The sequence below is a fragment of the Ziziphus jujuba genome, chromosome 9 (genome assembly GCF_031755915.1).
Source record: "Ziziphus jujuba cultivar Dongzao chromosome 9, ASM3175591v1".
NCBI lineage: Eukaryota > Viridiplantae > Streptophyta > Magnoliopsida > Rosales > Rhamnaceae > Ziziphus > Ziziphus jujuba.
Genome location: NC_083387.1, coordinates 323,871 through 341,801, shown reverse-complemented (window position 1 = coordinate 341,801; position 17,931 = coordinate 323,871). Strand labels below are relative to the sequence as shown.

Genomic DNA, 17,931 nt, shown 5'->3' with positions numbered 1-17,931 from the left:
TGTCTAGAAAAAACGAAAATAGGTATTTTCATTCCGTTCGGTATTTGTTTATTTTTGCTTACTGTTTTGTTGATAAGTTTAATTAAAGCATACTAGTGATCTAATTGCTGTTTTGTGGGTGTTTTAATTAGAACTTTGAGAAAATTCATTGAGTGAAAAAAGGCAAGAGTGTGTGAGCTTAAAAGAGGGTAAAAGCCGAAACTAGTGTGCAAACACGAATGTCGAGACCTTATTTGAGTGAAACACGTAAACACGTAAGGGAGTGAAATTGGTAAGGTCCTATTTTATTTTCTTTTTTGCAGTATTTTACTAACATGGCAGATTCTAGAATAAGAAGAGGAGATCCATCCTTGAGGATCAATGAGGAAGAGTCCGTAGCATTCCATGGCAATGCCCGAGCTACTGGGAGTGGAGACCATGTGGACATGAGAGCTGTTTTGAAGTCAATACAGCGGGTTAGTGCTCAAGTTGAGCATGTGAATCAAAGGATGGGAAGGCTAGAAGTTTCCCAAGGAATTTCGAACACAAGAAATAGGCAAGAATTCCATGGAGGACGAGGCCAAGGATGAGGAGGTCAAGAGAGACCGAGAGAGGAATTTGATGAGGAGCCATTTGGTGGAGACTTTGAGGAAGGTATGGACGAAACTTTCGCTGTCCAAGATAGAGCTGGCCATGGAAGATATAGGAGGGAAGAAACAGATGACAATCTTAGCAATATCAAGATCAACATCCCACCATTCATGGGAAAAAAGACCCCGAAGCATATTTGGAGTGGAAAGAAAAGATGGAGATGATATTTGACCACCATAATTATTCGGAGGCTAAGAAGGTGAAATTGGCAGCAATGGAGTTTGGCCATTATGCACTCCAATGGTGGACCAATGAGCAAAACACCCGAAGGAGAGTTGGTGATGACTTGATTACTACATGGCGACAAATGAAAGGAGCCATGCGGAAGCGATTCGTACCATCACACTATCATAGGTTGCTGCATCAAAGACTTCAATCTTTATCTCAAGGACATGGATCCGTGGAGGATTATTACAAGGAGATGGAGATGCTTATGATGAGACTGAACTTGAATGAAGATAGGGAAGCAACCATGGCAAGGTTTCTTGGTGGTTTGAATCGTGAAATAGCCAATCAACTAGAATTGCAACAATATGTGGAATTGGAGGAGATGTTGCATATGGCTATTAAAGTAGAGCATCAATTCAAGAGGAGGGGTGTAAGATCATGGTTTGGAGGTGTTTCCAATAGTGGAAGGTCCAATTCAAGTGGCTGGAGGAACAATCCCATCTATGAAAGCAAGCTAAAGCCGAAAGTCAAAGAAGAAAGTTCAAATTGGCCTAGGAAGGAGACTAGAACCGAATCTGTCCAAGCACCAAAGAATGAGGTAAAATTAGATCCTAAACCTTCTAGAACTCATAATGTTGTGTGTTTTAAGTGCCAGGGAGGAGGACACATTGCTAGCCAATGCTTGAATAGAAGAATCATGGTGTTAAAGGGCAATGACGAGCTAGAATTGGAAAGTGAAGAAAGTGAGGATGAAGCCAAGCAAGAGGAGGAGGACTTGGAGGATGAACCCGAAGCCTTGCAAGCATCCAATGCTGAATTAAACTTGCTTTCTAGGAGAGTACTTGCTGCATACAAAGATGAGGATGAAATTCAAAGAGAGAACATCTTCCACACCCGATGTGAAATTCAAGGTAAGATTTGTAGTATGATTATTGATAGTAGAAGTTGTACTAATATAATAAGTAACCTTGTAGTTGATAAATTAGGCTTAAAAACAATAAAACATCCTGAACCATATAGATTACAATGGCTTAATGATAGTGCTGAGATGAAAGTAAACAAACAAGCCAAAGTGAAATTTAGTATAGGTAGATATGAGGATGTAGTCTTATGTGATATTGTACCCATGATTGCCAGACATATACTATTAGGTAGGCCATGGCAATTTGATAAAGATGCTACTCATTTTGGTCGAGAAAATAGTATTGTTTTTAGATTTAAAGGGAAGATGGTCAAGTTGGAACCATTATCTCCTAAAGAGGTTTACAAAGACCAATTACAAATGCAACAAAGGAGAGAAGCCAAAAAGCTTAAGGAAAAAGGAAATATGGCACCAACGGCTTCACCATCCTTTCAAGAAGGTAAGAATGAGGTTGGTGATCAAGGTAACGTTTCTAAGACTCATATTGAGTGGAAAGATCAAGGAAAAATCAAAAGAGAGGGGAAAGAGAGTGGCAAACCCGAGAGCTTGGAGAAGGAAGGGAAATCCGAAGGTTTGAGCCAATCCAAGGGGGAAAAAGAAAAAGAAAGAAAAGAAAGGTCAAGTAGCAACTTTTATTTGAGTTTAGGGGATATTAATAAGGTTATTGAGTGTAAGAAACCTTTGTTGCTCATGATTTATAAAGAAAATTATTTTAATGATCAAACTAACTTTGAAGAACTTGAATTGCCAAGTTCAATGATTTCTCTTTTGAAGGAACTTGGAGATGTCTTCCCAAATGAAATTCCAAGTGGACTACCATCCAATCAAGAGGGAAAAGGTGAGCTTGCTATCCAAGGTAAGTCTTCTAATATTCAGGTTGTGTGGAAAAAATTTTAATAAAACCAAGAGTGAAAAATTTGGTGCAAAAGTCGAGAGTGAGGAAGGTGAGATGGCATTGAGTGAGAAAGGAAAAGGAAGACAAGAAAGGAAAAATATAAATTTTTATCTTAGCTTTGGTGATGTTAATAAAGTAATTATGAATAAGAAATCATTGCTGACCATGAATTTTAAAGATACTTATTTAAATATGTCTTTATTGCATAGAACTTTATCTGCATTGTTGAGAGCTTTACTTAGTGGCAATTTGAAAATTTGGGAAATATTGTTTGCTAACTTTAAAAAGTGTCATTTTTACCATAATGAGCATGTATTTCTAGGTTTTGTTGTAATAGTCTTTGACCCAGGACAATTGATTTGGTTGCACTTACGAAAGGAACGGTTTCCTAAACAAAGAAAGTCAAAGCTCATGCCGCCTATGGATGGACTTTTTCAAGTTTTAGAGCGGATTCACGAGAATACCTACAAACTTAATTTAATAGGTGAGTATAGTGTTAGTGCTACATTTAATATTGCTGATTTAACTCCTTTTGCTACGGGTGATGACTTCGATTTGAGGACAAATCCTTTTCAAGAGGAGGGGAATGATGCGAATCCGCCCGAACCCGTACAACCAACAACCCGCTGAGGTGCCGATTCATTACGGATGAAGGTGGGACCGATCACTAGAGCCCTAGCCAAGACGTTCAAGGACAATCTTGCTGTATTTATACAAGGAATAAGTCATATTCAAGAGGGGTTGGCCATATCTAAAGAACCAAGGCCTGTTTTACTCATACAAGTAATAGAAGCCAAAACGGGCCCGGGTGGCAGTTTTGGTACATTTTTGAAGTCCGGGAAGCATGAAATGGTTCCAATGATTTATGGGTTCAATACATATGCCTAAGAGGTCATGGCATCAAGTTAAAGCAGCCTCAAACGCAATCAAAAAGGGCTTTTACGGACAGTATCAACAATTTGGCCGAATTTGCTGTATTGCTTGCTAGCTTTACTGTATTTTACTGTATTAGCCTTTTCTTATTTTTCCAAGCATGGGCAACGTGTGGGACTTCATATTTAGCTTATTTGGCATCCTAAAAAGCATCTAGAATCTGATTTGAAGCTCAAAGAGGTCAAAGATTGATCAAAGTCAACTTGATCAAAAGGCTAGCATTTTTAGTTTCCTAATTTGTTTTTACTTTTTGTTTTAGGAAACTACCATTACTTTTTGGCTTTTATTTATTTATTTTCTGGACAAATAACTTTAGGAAGGTTTTTATTTTATTCTTTCCATTGTAAATTAATTAATTCCTAATTTAATATAAAGGAATTAATTAATCAAACTTAGATTAGGAAAGGAAGTATAGTTTCGGTCAAATAGGTTTCTTTACGTGTGGTGGCCGGTTTTCTTTATGTTCTAGGGTTTTATTTCGTGGCTTTGTAGCCTATTTAAAGGCTTATTTTTCAATAAGAATACAACTTTGATTTGATTAAGAAAATACTTGTGAGATTAATTATCTCTTTATTCTTTGAGAACACCTAAAACACCATTAGAGAATTGGTTGTTTTAGCTTGACTTATCAATAGGTTTTCCATCCCCTATTGTGCCGTCTACATTATACCAAGGTTTGTAACCACAGGTTGGTTAGGGGTTGAGGTCAGTTCCATTAGAACTTGAACTAAATTAAGATCCTGGCTAATATAATACGGATTTAGGAGCAGGTCGTCCAAGGTTCGTATCATAGGTTCTAACGAAGTCTCAGAACAAATTCAATTTAATCCTCAATACATATATTTATTTTAACATATATTTTATTTAATTTTTTATTTATTTAATATAATAAAATATAAATCAAATATGAATACCACAAATAAAATAAAAATTTCTTTTTGAATCTGCACCTTCAAGTAACTTGAGAGTGATAAGATAAATTTACAAATTTTACATTTCTTCGAGTACTACAAACTCATAAGAAATCATCAAAAAGATTTAAGTAATTGAAAAATTTTCAAACTCAAGATCATTATTTGAATAACATTTTAAAGTAAGGACCGCATTTTAGCATCCCAAGAGAAATCCATATTTGTATTAAACCATCAATGATTAAAAAACTAGATAGCTAAAAAATCCAATTTATTTTTAAGTGAACTAGTGGATAAAGATTGGTGTAAGGTAGGGTTGTTGTTTTTTCATACTAATTTCTAAAATTGGAATCAAAATAACAATAATATGGGACCCCTATACATATAGACTAAAAAATTGTTATTGAAAGGAATTATATATATTTTATGTTAAATATTTAACATTTAGGGATCACAAATGGTTCCAATTATATCTGCGTGTTATTTGAAGACAATTCAATTTGTGAAAAAGATATGATTCAAATAAGAATTATTAAGAATACTAATAAAATTTTTCCAATCCAATATTATACTCTTAAACAGAAAGGTGTTTTATTTTAAAAGGCAATCTTTTTTCTGATATATAGCATTATATATATTATAATGCTATAATGGGTTGGGCATGCACTGGGATGGAAGGATTCGAACCTCCGAATAGCAGGACCAAAACCTATTGCCTTACCACTTAGCCACACCCCATTTCTATTTTACCCTAATAAACACTAATATTGGTATTGATTTTTCATCAACTCAAGTATAAATATCTATAAAATATAAAGACTGTTGCTAGAATTTTAATATGTGTCGATACAGAATTAAATTGAATTTATTGATCATTACATATAATTCAACTAAGATATTGTATGAAAGTATGATTTATTCTATTCTCTTTTGATTTAAGAATTGAAGGGTTTTTTATTGGGGGAGTTCAAATCAAAGAAGGTTTTTAGGGTCTATCTTATTTAGTTTTATTCATTTCCCCTTCTATCAATAACTCAATCAAAATAATACAATTATCTTCAATAACAAAAATAACAAAATATTTGTTATTCTTAATATATTTAGTTTGATCTGGATCTGTCTTAATTCTGCCTTTTATTCAAACGGTTTTTTCATCGCCAAATTATCAGAGGCCTATGCCTTTTTGAATCCAATCATAGATGTTATGCTAGTAATACTTGTGCCATTTTTTCTCTTAGCTTTTGTTTGGCAGACTGTTGTAAGTTTTCGATGAGATCTTTTATAATGTCCTAGCCAAATTCATGATTGATTCGAAAGAACAAAAAAAAAATTCTAACATAAAGCTTGGTAAGATTAGATAGGTTTTAGAGTATGAACTCTTGATTCGAATATTAAATTTTTTGTACAGCCATGAGAAATTTGGATCAACCTTTTTCCTTATTATGACCTCTTTTCCATTGAAAGGCCTTATTGGAGTACTCACAAGGTCAAATTGTGGGTATGAAAGAAAATTTTTGGTAGTGAAAAACTCCACTTGTCCACTTATATTATAAATATTACAAATGCATTTTTTGAAAATTTCATTTTCTATATTTAAAAAAAACTTTATTTCTTGGTGTCAAAATACAAGATAAAAAGAGTAGGGTATGCGGTCTAAAATAAAATAACAAATCTATGCTCTTTTTTCCTAAAAAGGAATTTTGGAGATTGTGTAATGCTTACTCTCAAACTATTTCTTTACACGGTAGTAATATTCTTTGTTTCGCTCTTTATCTTCGGATTCCTATCTAATGACTTAAGGCATAATCCTGGACATTAAGAAAACAAAAAAAAAAAAGAAAAAAAGGAAATAAGGTTTTTCTTCCTTGATTTTAAAATGTTCTTAGCTTAGTAGGATTTTATCTATTCGACCTTGAACTCGTGAGAAATTTGAAAGAAAAGAACAAGATATCGATGAAAACGAAAAGAGAAGGATTCGAACCCATGGTACGAAAAACTCATACAACGGATTAGCAATCCGATGCTTTCGTCCACTCAGCCATCTCTTCCCCAATTGAAATAAGGTAATTACTATGTTACATCACAAAAATAAGGCTTCAAAAAAGCCCTTCTTTTTTTTTTTTTCTTTTCTTTAGCGTTTTTTATATTTTTCATTATTTTATTTTTTATTATTTTATTATATATAATATATATATACAATAGCTTATATAATAGATACGGAATAATAATGATATAGAATCAAATTCCATTTAGACCATTTAGATAAAATAAAAGTATTTATTTATATAATTAGATTATATAAAATGTATATAAAACGTATGCATATATGTTATATATAATTCTATAATCATATAACATATATGTATAAAGACATAATATATGTGTATAAAGAAAAGACTTGAAAGAGATATCAACAATCCAATCTACACAATCTACAATAGTCCAGTGTATAAATCCAATATAAATGAAATAAATATAATAAATCCAATATGTTTAATAGATATATTATATATTTAATATAATATATAAATAGAAAAAAGAAATAGAAAAAAGAAAAAATAGAAATAATGAGAAAAAATATTTATTATTACTAATAAATAAAAAAAACCCTCTTTGAGTTCGTCCGAAAGCGCCCTTTCTTTCCACGGCTTGGCCTGGTCAGTACCTAGTCGAGCCGAGCCTCTTTTGTTCTGTTCAATCGCAATAAGATAAAATGATTTATTTAATTTGAAAACAATTAATTTGAAAGCAAAACAAAAAGGCTTATTATTGAAACAACAAAAGTCATAAAAAGACCTATTTTGATATAGAATCAAAGCCAGATTTCTTATCTTCTTTATTTTCTTTTTTCTTTTTTTTTTACTGGTATTTTATTGAAATAAAAAATAAATAAAAATATGTATATAATAAAAAACGGAACTATGGATTCATGCACAATGCATTTTGTTTCTGATCCTGTCTTTTGATTACGCCTAAGTTTCTTGTTCGACAAAAAGTCCATTTATATACAATAATCGGATTGGAGCGAGTATAGTTTAGTGGTAAGTGCGATTCATTCTATTTGTTGGGGTGAGAAGGTTATGACCAAGAGCAAGCTAGCTTGAAGTGTTAGCAACAAGCAAGCTTTTGGTGATGCTCTTGGGAATGGTTGTGTGTGAGTTGTGTTTTTAGGTTTTGGTTATGGTGTTTTCTGGTTTTTAGGGTTCCTAGAGTGTTCTAAGGTGTTGAAGAAGAGATAAGAAGAAGAGGAACACGTTGGCTTTTGAAAATAAGGCTTAGATGTGTAGCCATTTCATTCATTTTACAATATAAGCTTGAAATTACAACTAGTTCACACATGCCAAGCATGTGAGCTTACAAAATGAGTAAAGTATTTGAAATTTAAAAAGTAAAATGGTCAACACCTAACTTTTCATACACAAAAGAGTCAAAAACCAGCTGCAACATGTCTATTCCAAATATAGTAAAAAGTGGCACATGGTTTGAACTAAGTTCCTATTGTTTAACTAGTTTGGGTAAACAACCAAACTAGCTTCACCTACTTAGTTCCCCTTTGTATCTGCTTATGAAACTTGGTTTGAAGCATCCTTGGTCATCAATAAATATTGTTCCAAGAGCTAGGAAAGTTCTGGAACCGGATCATGGGCCAAACAGCTCCAAAGCTGACCCATACTCTGCATACTGGGCCCATCAGATACAGCAACCTGTTTGGAATAGCAAATGGACTTTCCCATGTCCTTTGGACCTGAAATTTGAACCATAGTCTTCTATATATGTCTGTAGACATCCCTAAAAATTTCAGCCCAAAACTCCATTTTCAACCTGCGATATAAGATAAATAGTAAAACTATGTTGCTGGAAATTATGAATCCACCACCATAGGCATTTCAAGCATAACATTCCTACTCTTTTGTGCATAATTTTTCCTATACTTTTGCATACATAACTTAGGCATAAAACATTATCAAAATATAACTTGAATCAATTAAAAACATACAAAAAATATAAACTCATAAAAGGAAAGGGTTTGATACCAAGGTGTGCATGCCAGCCGGTGACATGCACCATCAAGTGGCAAAATTGCCACACTTCAACACTCCTCCTTGGCAATTTTGTATGAGACGTTGAGAAGTCCTCTCAATATCTCAAATCTCTTCTTTCCCAATGGCTTGGTGAAGATATCCGCCAAGTTCTCCTCGGAAGTCACATACTCCAACTTCACTTCACCACTTGCTTCAAATTCCCTTAAGGAATGATACTTGACCGGTATGTGCTTGGTCCTCCCATGTTGGACTGGATTTTGTGCAATTGCTATTGCTGAAGTATTGACACACAATATTACCGTGGCTTCCTCTTGCTTCAAGCTCAAGTCCTCCAATAATTTCCTAAGCCAAACACCTTGATTAGCACAACTTGAGCAAGCAATATACTCGGCTTCCGCGGTGCTTTGTGCAACGGTTTGTTGCTTCTTGGAATTCCATGAGAAAGGACCATTTCCAAGAGTGTAAATGTAGCCCGATGTGCTCTTGCTATCATCCAAAGAACCAGCCCAATCACTATCACTATAACAAAGCAAAGCTTCATTCATGCCATCCTCGTACCATATACCAAAATCACTAGTACCTTTCAAATACCTTAGGATTCTTTTTGCACAACTAAGATGATTTTGTGATGGACTATGCATAAATCTTGAAAAAACTGCCACACTAAACATGATATCCGGTCTAGTAGAGCATACATATAAAAGGCTACCAATTAAACTTCTATAGATGGAAGGATTTACCTTTGGAGAATCATCATCCTTCACCAACTTGGTGCCTTCATTCATAGGTGTGGCAACGCTATTACAATCCTCCATGTCAAACTTCTTGAGCAACTCCTTCACATAGCTTTCTTGAGATATGAAGATGCCCTTGAATGATTGGACAACTTCAATTCCAAGAAAGTATTTCATCTCACCAAGGCTAGACATCTCAAAGTTCAATTCTAGCTCACCTTTGAAGTTGCTCACTTCTTTCTCATTACCACCGGTCACTAGGAGGTCATCAACATAAAGAGAAACCAACACCATGCAACCATGAGTCCTAATATACAATGTAGGCTCATTAGGACTCCTCCTAAATCCATGCTTTGTCAAAAAACCATCTATCTTGGCATACCATGCCCTAGGAGCTTGTTTAAGGCCATACAAGGCCTTGTGTAGCTTGTATACCTTCTCTTCACTTCCTTTATTCACAAAACCTTCGGGTTGCACAACATAGACCTCCTCCTTCAATATTCCATTCAAGAAGGCTGACTTCACATCAAGGTGATATACTTTCCAAGACTTTTGTGCCGAAATTGCAAGAAGAAGTCTTATGGTTTCCATCCTTGCAACCGGTGCAAAAGTTTCTCCATAATCCACACCGGCTTGTTGTGCATATCCTTTGACAACAAGCCTTGCCTTGTGCTTATTTATGGACCCATTCGGATTGTACTTGGTCCTAAAGATCCACTTCACCCCAATAGCATTCTTTCCCTTCGGTTTTGTTACCAAGCTCCAAGTGTCATTCTTGTTTATCATATCAATTTCATCTTGCATGGCTTGTCTCCATTCTTTTCTTGCCATAGCCTCATGGACATTGATTGGATCACTCAATGCCACATTACACCTTTCATAAATCTCATTAAGAGGTCTTGTGCCTCTCACACCATCACCAATCTCCAAGTCAGCCCCTATGGAGATTTCTAGCTCATTCTCATCATATTCATTATCATGGGCAGCACCTTCATCATTTCCTTGTTCCTCATCATTATCATGAGCTTCAAGTCGATTGTCTTCATCCATACTAGCCAACTCCTCCTTACTACAAACCCATTTAGCTTCCTCATCAACTTTCACATCTCTACTTATCACAAGTTTCTTGGTTTCCAAGTTATACACTCTATATCCCTCGGTCACATCACTATAGCCAACCAAAACACCAACTTGTGACCTTTCATCAAGCTTTCCTCTCTTCTCTTGTGGTACTAGGATGTAACAAATGCTTCCAAATACCCTTAGATGATCAAGAGAAGGCTTATATCCAAACCAAAGCTCAAATGGGGTTTTACTCCTCAAAGACTTGGAGTAAAGCCTATTTTGGATGTAGATGGATGTATTAACTCCTTCGGCCCAAAACTTCTTTGGAAAGCCACTTTCAAACAACAAACATCTAGCCATCTCCATGATGGTATGGTTCTTCCTTTCACATACACCATTTTGTTGTGGTGTGTATGGTGTAGTGAATTGATGAACTATACCATGATCCTTACAAAGTTGTTTGAAAGCCTCACTTGTGTATTCCCCACCATTGTCGGTCCTTAACACCTTTATAGTGCAACCGGATTGATTTTGCACTAACTTCATAAATTCTACAAACTTCTCCAAAGCTTGTGATTTTCTTTCAAGGAAATACACCCAACACATTCTTGAGTAATCATCAATGAAAGTTATGAAATACTTGCTGCCATTTAAGGATGGAACACTCATAGGACCACAAATATCCAAATGTATAAGTCCTAGCTTCTCCTTTGATCTCCAAGAACAAGATTGAAATGCTAGCCTAGTATGCTTTCCTTTTTGACACACTTCACACACATGTTCTTGCTTCTCCACCAATGGCATGTCTCTAACAAGTTCATATGTGCCTACCAATGACTTAAAGCTAGCATGGCCTAGTCTTTTATGCCAAAGTTGAGAGGTGTTCTCAACTTTGGTGTTCAATGCAACCGATGCACCATTTTCATCCATATTCAACCTAAAATTCTTGTTCTTCATTCCAACACACATTAATTCATTTCCATGTGGATCAACTATAGTGCATGTCATGTTTGAGAAGTGTAATGCATATTTGTTCTCAAGCATTTGACCTACACTAAGTAAGTTCTCACATAAAGAAGGTACATAGAGAACATCATGGATAGTTTTGATACCTTTGGTGGTGTGTATCACCACATCTCCTTTGCCTTTCACTTCCATCAAGGCTCCATTTCCAATTTTGACTTTGTTGTGGCTGCTCCTATCCAAGTTTGTGAACCACTCATGCTTGTGAGACATATGGTGTGTTGCTCCACTATCAATGATCCATCCTTCATCATTCTTGATGCTACTAAAACAAGTAGCAACAAACAACTCTTCGGATTCACTATCACTTGCATTATCTTTAGCAACATTTGCTTGTTGCTTATCTTTCTTGGTTGCCTTGCATACTCTCTCCACATGACCCTTTTATTGGCATTTATGGCAAAATGCATCCGGCCTCCACCAACACCTTCTTGGATGATGACCTTTCTTCTTGCAATGGTGACAAGGTTCATAGGACTTCCTCTCGGGTTTGCTAGTTTCACCTTTCTCCTTTATGACCTTAAGCTTGTTCTTCTTTTGATTTTGTGTCTTTTGATGTTGTTTAGACACAAATGCAGCCTCCATTGATTCTTCATGTCTAATCCTCCTCCTTTGCTCCGTAGCTTGCAAGGCATTCACCAACTCGGTCAAGAAAATTTCATTTAGGTTCCTTGACTCCTCCAATGAAGATATCTTAGCTTCAAACCTCTCGGGCAAGGAGACCAACACCTTCTCTACAATCCTTTGGTCACTTAATCTTTCACCTAGCACCCTAATTTGATTCACCACATTAAGAAGCCTTGTGGTGAACTCCTTAACCGTTTCTTTGTCTTTCATCTTGATGGTCTCAAACTCCCTCCTTAGGTTAAGGATTTGCATTTGCCTTGTCCTTGCACTCCCTTGGAACTCATCTTGAAGTTTGTCCCAAGCTTCTTTGGCACTCTCACATGCCATTATCCTTGTGAAAATGGTATCACTAATACAAGAATGAATGGCGGTGAGAGCCTTGTAACCTTTAGCCAATTCCTCCTCATGGTGCTTGATTTGGTTGACCGTTGCCCCTTGTCTCAAAGGCTCGAGTTCTTGGGGATTTATGGTGACCTCCCAAAGACCATAAGCTTTCAAGTAGGCTTGCATCTTGATACTCCAAATGTTGTAGTTCTCCCCATTGAAGATAGGAGGAGAAGGAGTTGAAAAACTTGAAGAAGCCATCTGAATGTTGCTTTCTAGTATGAAGGAATATGAAAATATATTTGTGCTTTCAAGTATCTCTTCACTCTCAAGGAACGAACCAGCCCAAAAACCTCACAAATCTCACAAAAATATGCCTTGCTCTGATACCACTTTGTTGGGGTGAGAAGGTTATGACCAAGAGCAAGCTAGCTTGAAGTGTTAGCAACAAGCAAGCTTTTGGTGATGCTCTTGGGAATGATTGTGTGTGAGTTGTGTTTTTAGGTTTTGGTTATGGTGTTTTCTGGTTTTTAGGGTTCCTGGAGTGTTCTAAGGTGTTGAAGAAGAGATGAGAAGAAGAGGAACACGTTGGCTTTTGAAAATAAGGCTTAGATGTGTAGCCATTTCATTCATTTTACAATATAAGCTTGAAATTACAACTAGTTCACACATGCCAAGCATGTGAGCTTACAAAATGAGTAAAGTATTTGAAATTTAAAAAGTAAAATGGTCAAAACCTAACTTTTCATACACAAAAGAGTCAAAAACCAGCTGCAACATGTCTATTCCAAATATAGTAAAAAGTGGCACATGGTTTGAACTAAGTTCCTATTGTTTAACTAGTTTGGGTAAACAACCAAACTAGCTTCACCTACTTAGTTCCCCTTTGTATCTGCTTATGAAACTTGGTTTGAAGCATCCTTGGTCATCAATAAATATTGTTCCAAGAGCTAGGAAAGTTCTGGAACCGGATCATGGGCCGAACAGCTCCAAAGCTGACCCATACTCTGCATACTGGGCCCATCAGATACAGCAATCTGTTTGGAATAGAAAATGGACTTTCCCATGTCCTTTGGACCTGAAATTTGAACCATAGTCTTCTCTATATGTCTGTAGACATCCCTCAAAATTTCAGCCCAAAAATCCATTTGAAACCTGAGATATAAGATAAATAGTAGAACTATGTTGCTGGAAATTATGAATCCAGCACCATAGGCATTTCAAGCATAACATTCCTACTCTTTTGTGCATAATGTTTCCTATACTTTTGCATACATAACTTAGGCATAAAACATTATCAAAATATACCTTGAATCAATTAAAAACATACAAAAAATATAAACTCATAAAAGGAAAGGATTTGATACCAAGGTGTGCATGCTAGCCGGTGACATGCACCATCAAGTGGCAAAATGGCCACACGTCAGTACCTAGTTGAGCCGAGCCTCTTTTGTTCTGTTCAATCGCAATAAGATAAAATGATTTATTTAATTTGAAAACAATTAATTTGAAAGCAAAACAAAAAGGCTTATTATTGAAACAACAAAAGTCATAAAAAGACCTATTTTGATATAGAATCAAAGCCAGATTTCTTATCTTCTTTATTTTCTTTTTTCTTTTTTTTTACTGGTATTTTATTGAAATAAAAAATAAATAAAAATATGTATATAATAAAAAACGGAACTATGGATTCATGCACAATGCATTTTGTTTCTGATCCTGTCTTTTGATTACGCCTAAGTTTCTTGTTCGACAAAAAGTCCATTTATATACAATAATCGGATTGGAGCGAGTATAGTTTAGTGGTAAGTGCGATTCATTCTATTAACCCCTAAATAGTTAAGGGGTCTCTCAGTTTGATTAATATTCCATTCCGAGCAAAAACGTTTATTTCTTAAAAGGATTAAATCCTTTACCTTTCAATGAAATATTCGAGGAAGAATATACATTCTCGTGACTTGTATCCAAGAGTCAATTAGAAATTAAAAAATTGGATTGTGAAATTGCGAAACATAATTTTTCTTTTAATTGGATCAATCAATATTTCCAATTGAATGAGTATGAGTAAAGGATCCATGGATAAAGATAGAAAGTGTATTTCTAATTGTAACTAAATCTTCAATTTTTCTTTTTTGTATAGGGAAAATTGAAACAAAATAGCTAATTAAACAATAACTTTGGTTTACTAGAGACATCAACAAATTGTTTTAGCTCAACAGAAACAAAATCCTTTTCCTAAGGATTCTTTCAAATAGAAGTAGAGAAAAAATTAATTAGAAAGATAGTAATAAGGATCGTCTAGAAAGTGGACCATTTTGAATGCATTCAGACCAAAAAAACTAACATAGATGTTATGGGCCGAATTTTTTTAATTTCATTGGTATCTAGAAATATATTTATCTTCCATAAAGGAGCCGAATGAAACCAAAGTTTCACATTCGATTTTGAATTAGAGACGTTAACAATGATGAATTAATGTCGACTATAACCCCTAGCCTTCCAGGCTAACGATGCGGGTGCGATTCCCGCTACCTACTTATGCTTACTTTCTCTGATCTCTACTCAATATTTTTCAATATTTCTTTTTTATAGTCAAAACCTATAAATCTATATATGTAATAGATATTTATATCTAATATATATTTATATATTTTGATATGCATTAAAATATCAATTTTCTAATAAATATGCTTTATAGAAATATAAACAAAATGAATATAATTAATGTAGTGCATAGTTGAATACGCAATTCTCGGAATTCTTTCACATATTCGTTTCGTCTGAATAATAAATGTGAAAAGAAAATAAATATTAAAAAAATTTGAATGTAAAACGTCCATTGTCTAATGGATAGGACATATGTCTTCTAAACCTTTGGTATAGGTTCAAATCCTATTGGACGCAATTTATTTCCATATATTTTTAGATCTAATGTCAAGAAAGATCTTTTGAATAATTTGAATAAGAGGCGCTCTTATACACTTAGCACTTGTAATATAAGTATAATCTAGTTTATATATTATTTCCATATATTTTCCATATATTTAATAGATGTTAATATGTGTATATAATTATTATATATTTAATATTAATATTATATTTAATATAGAAATGTAATATATTATTATTTCTATATTATTATAGAAAATAATTATTTCAAAAAACAAAAACTTTTATATTTTATAATTTTTTTATATTTTATTTTAAAATAATTTAAAATATTCATCGGTAAATGTCTTGGTAGAAGCTATGATTTCTTGGAACTGAGTTTTATTCGTTTTTAAGTAAGTACGTAACTTAACGAGAAATTTCCTTACCTGCCCAATTTCTAAGGAATCAAGATAACCATTGGCTCTAGTATAAATAGTCATTATCTATTCTTGCACCGCGAGAGGGGTTGATTGAGATTATTTGAGCAACTCACGTAATCGTTGACCTCTTGCCAATTGATTATGAGTAGCTTTGTCGAGATCAGAAGCGAATTGTGCAAAGGCTTCTAATTCTGCGATTTGCACCAATTCCAATTTTGGTTTGCCAGCTACTTGTTTCATGGCTTTAATTTGAGTTGCGGACCTTACTCTGGATATAAAAATACCTACATTAATAGAAGGTCTGATTCCGGCATTGAATAGATCGATGGATAGAATATTTGTCCATCTGTAATGGAAATTACATTAGTAGGAATATAAGCCAAAACATCTCCCAATTGAGTCTCAACTATTGGTAAAGCAGTCATTCTTCCTTCACCTAAATGAGAACTTGATTTAGCAGCTCTTTCCAAAAGGCATGAATGCAAATAAAAAACATCTCCCAGATAAGCTTCTCAGCTCGGTGGTTTGCATATAAAAGAGACATTTGGTGATAAGCCTGTGCTTGTTTTGAGAGATCGTCATAAATAATTGAAGTGTGTTGTTCGCGGTACATAAAATATTTAGCCAGAGCAGCTCCTGTATAAGGAGAGAGGTATTGTAATTAGCCGGAGAATTGGCCTTTCTTGTAAAGCAGTCACCACCTGAGCCACAGAAGATGCTTTTTGACCAATAGCTACATAAACACATGTTACATTTTGCCCTTGTTGATTGAGAATTGTATCTGTGACTATTGCTGTTTTATCGGTCTTCTTGTCCCCAATAATTAATTCCCACTGACCATGTCCTATAGGAATCATCGAATCAATAGCAATAAGTCCTATTTGAAGAGGCTCATATATCGAACATCTTGAAATAATACCCGGGGCGGGAGATTCAATTTATCGGGATTCAAAACCTGAAATTTCACCTCGACCATCAATAGGTTTAGCCAGAGCATTTATAACATAGCCCAAAAAAGCCTCACTTACTAGGATCTGAGCAATTTTTCCTGTTGCTTTTAAAGAACTTCCCTCTTGTATCATCAAACCGTCACCCATTAATACAACACTGACATTATTTGATTCCAAATTTAGAGCAATGCCTATCGTACCTTCTTCAAATTCTACTAATTCCCTCGCCATTACTTTATCAAGACCATAAATATGAGCAATGTCGTCACCTACTTGGAGTACAGTATCGGTATTTAAAATCTTTACTTCTCTATTATATTGCTCAATACGTTCATAAATAATGTTACTAATTTCATCTACTCAAATAGTTACCATGAATATTTCTTAATTCTTTATTTTTGTTTGAAAGAAAAGTAATGTCTGCAGTAGAAAGACTAACCCTTTATTTCTTTCATTGTTCCAATCATGCCAATATTAGTATTGATGGTACATAAATGTAACTCGGTGTTCAAACAACTATTCAGAGTTCCTAAAGCTCCTTGTAAGGCTTGTTGGAAAACCCGTTTCCAAACTTGATTAATAGCCTTTTGTTGTTCAAAATGAATGGTTTCATTTTTGTAATTTTCTAATTGTTCCAAGGTTTTCTAAGTTGAATTAATCAAATTCAATTTTTCTCATTCTATTTCAGAGTATCAATTCGCTCGAAACTGCTCCACTTCCATTTCTACTTTTTTCAAGCGAGACCAGGCTTTTTGCCTCCGTACCCCCCCCCCCCCCCGGCGGGCGCGTAGTTCTTCTAAATTTTGAATAGTCTTCAAGAACTGCTATATTTGATTATATAATAAATCACTTGATGAAAGTAGGTTATCTTTCCATTCATTTCAAAACTTCCACGATCCCTTCCCAAACCAAACATGAATCTTTCGATTCATTTGGCTCTCATGCCCAATTACTTATGTATGGGGGAAGCTCCCTAGCTTTTTTTAATGTAATGAGCCTATCCTCTTTTTTCGATTCATATTTGTGAAAGTATAGAAACTGATCACTAAGCCAAGAACATAATATTTGGAGGACTTTTCTGAGCGAACAAATAATTGTCAGCAAAGTAGTTTTTTTTTTTTTTTTTCAAATCCAAAGAATTCTTTTTACTTTATACACAGGACATCGATTTAACATTGGATAAAAAAGATAAAAAAAAAAAAGGTGGTGAAATATCCATTTTTCTAATTTTTAAAAATCACATACAAATAACGGGTTCAAATCATTTTTTTATTGACATGAGTGTTTTATATCGAAAAAAAAAATTCCAACTTTTTGAAATCATTTATGGATTAACATATTATGTATTAACATAGTAGTAGAAAGAGTATCACGTTGCATCTGGACTTCAAAACG

General features: G+C 34.5%; 1 pseudogene; it reads right to left on the bottom strand.

Annotated features, from left to right (window-relative positions):
- Nucleotides 1-9,677: 9,677 nt before the first annotated feature.
- Nucleotides 9,678-16,911, bottom strand: LOC125424019 (ATP synthase subunit alpha, chloroplastic-like; annotated as a pseudogene).
- Between the last annotated feature and the right edge of the window lie 1,020 nt (nucleotides 16,912-17,931).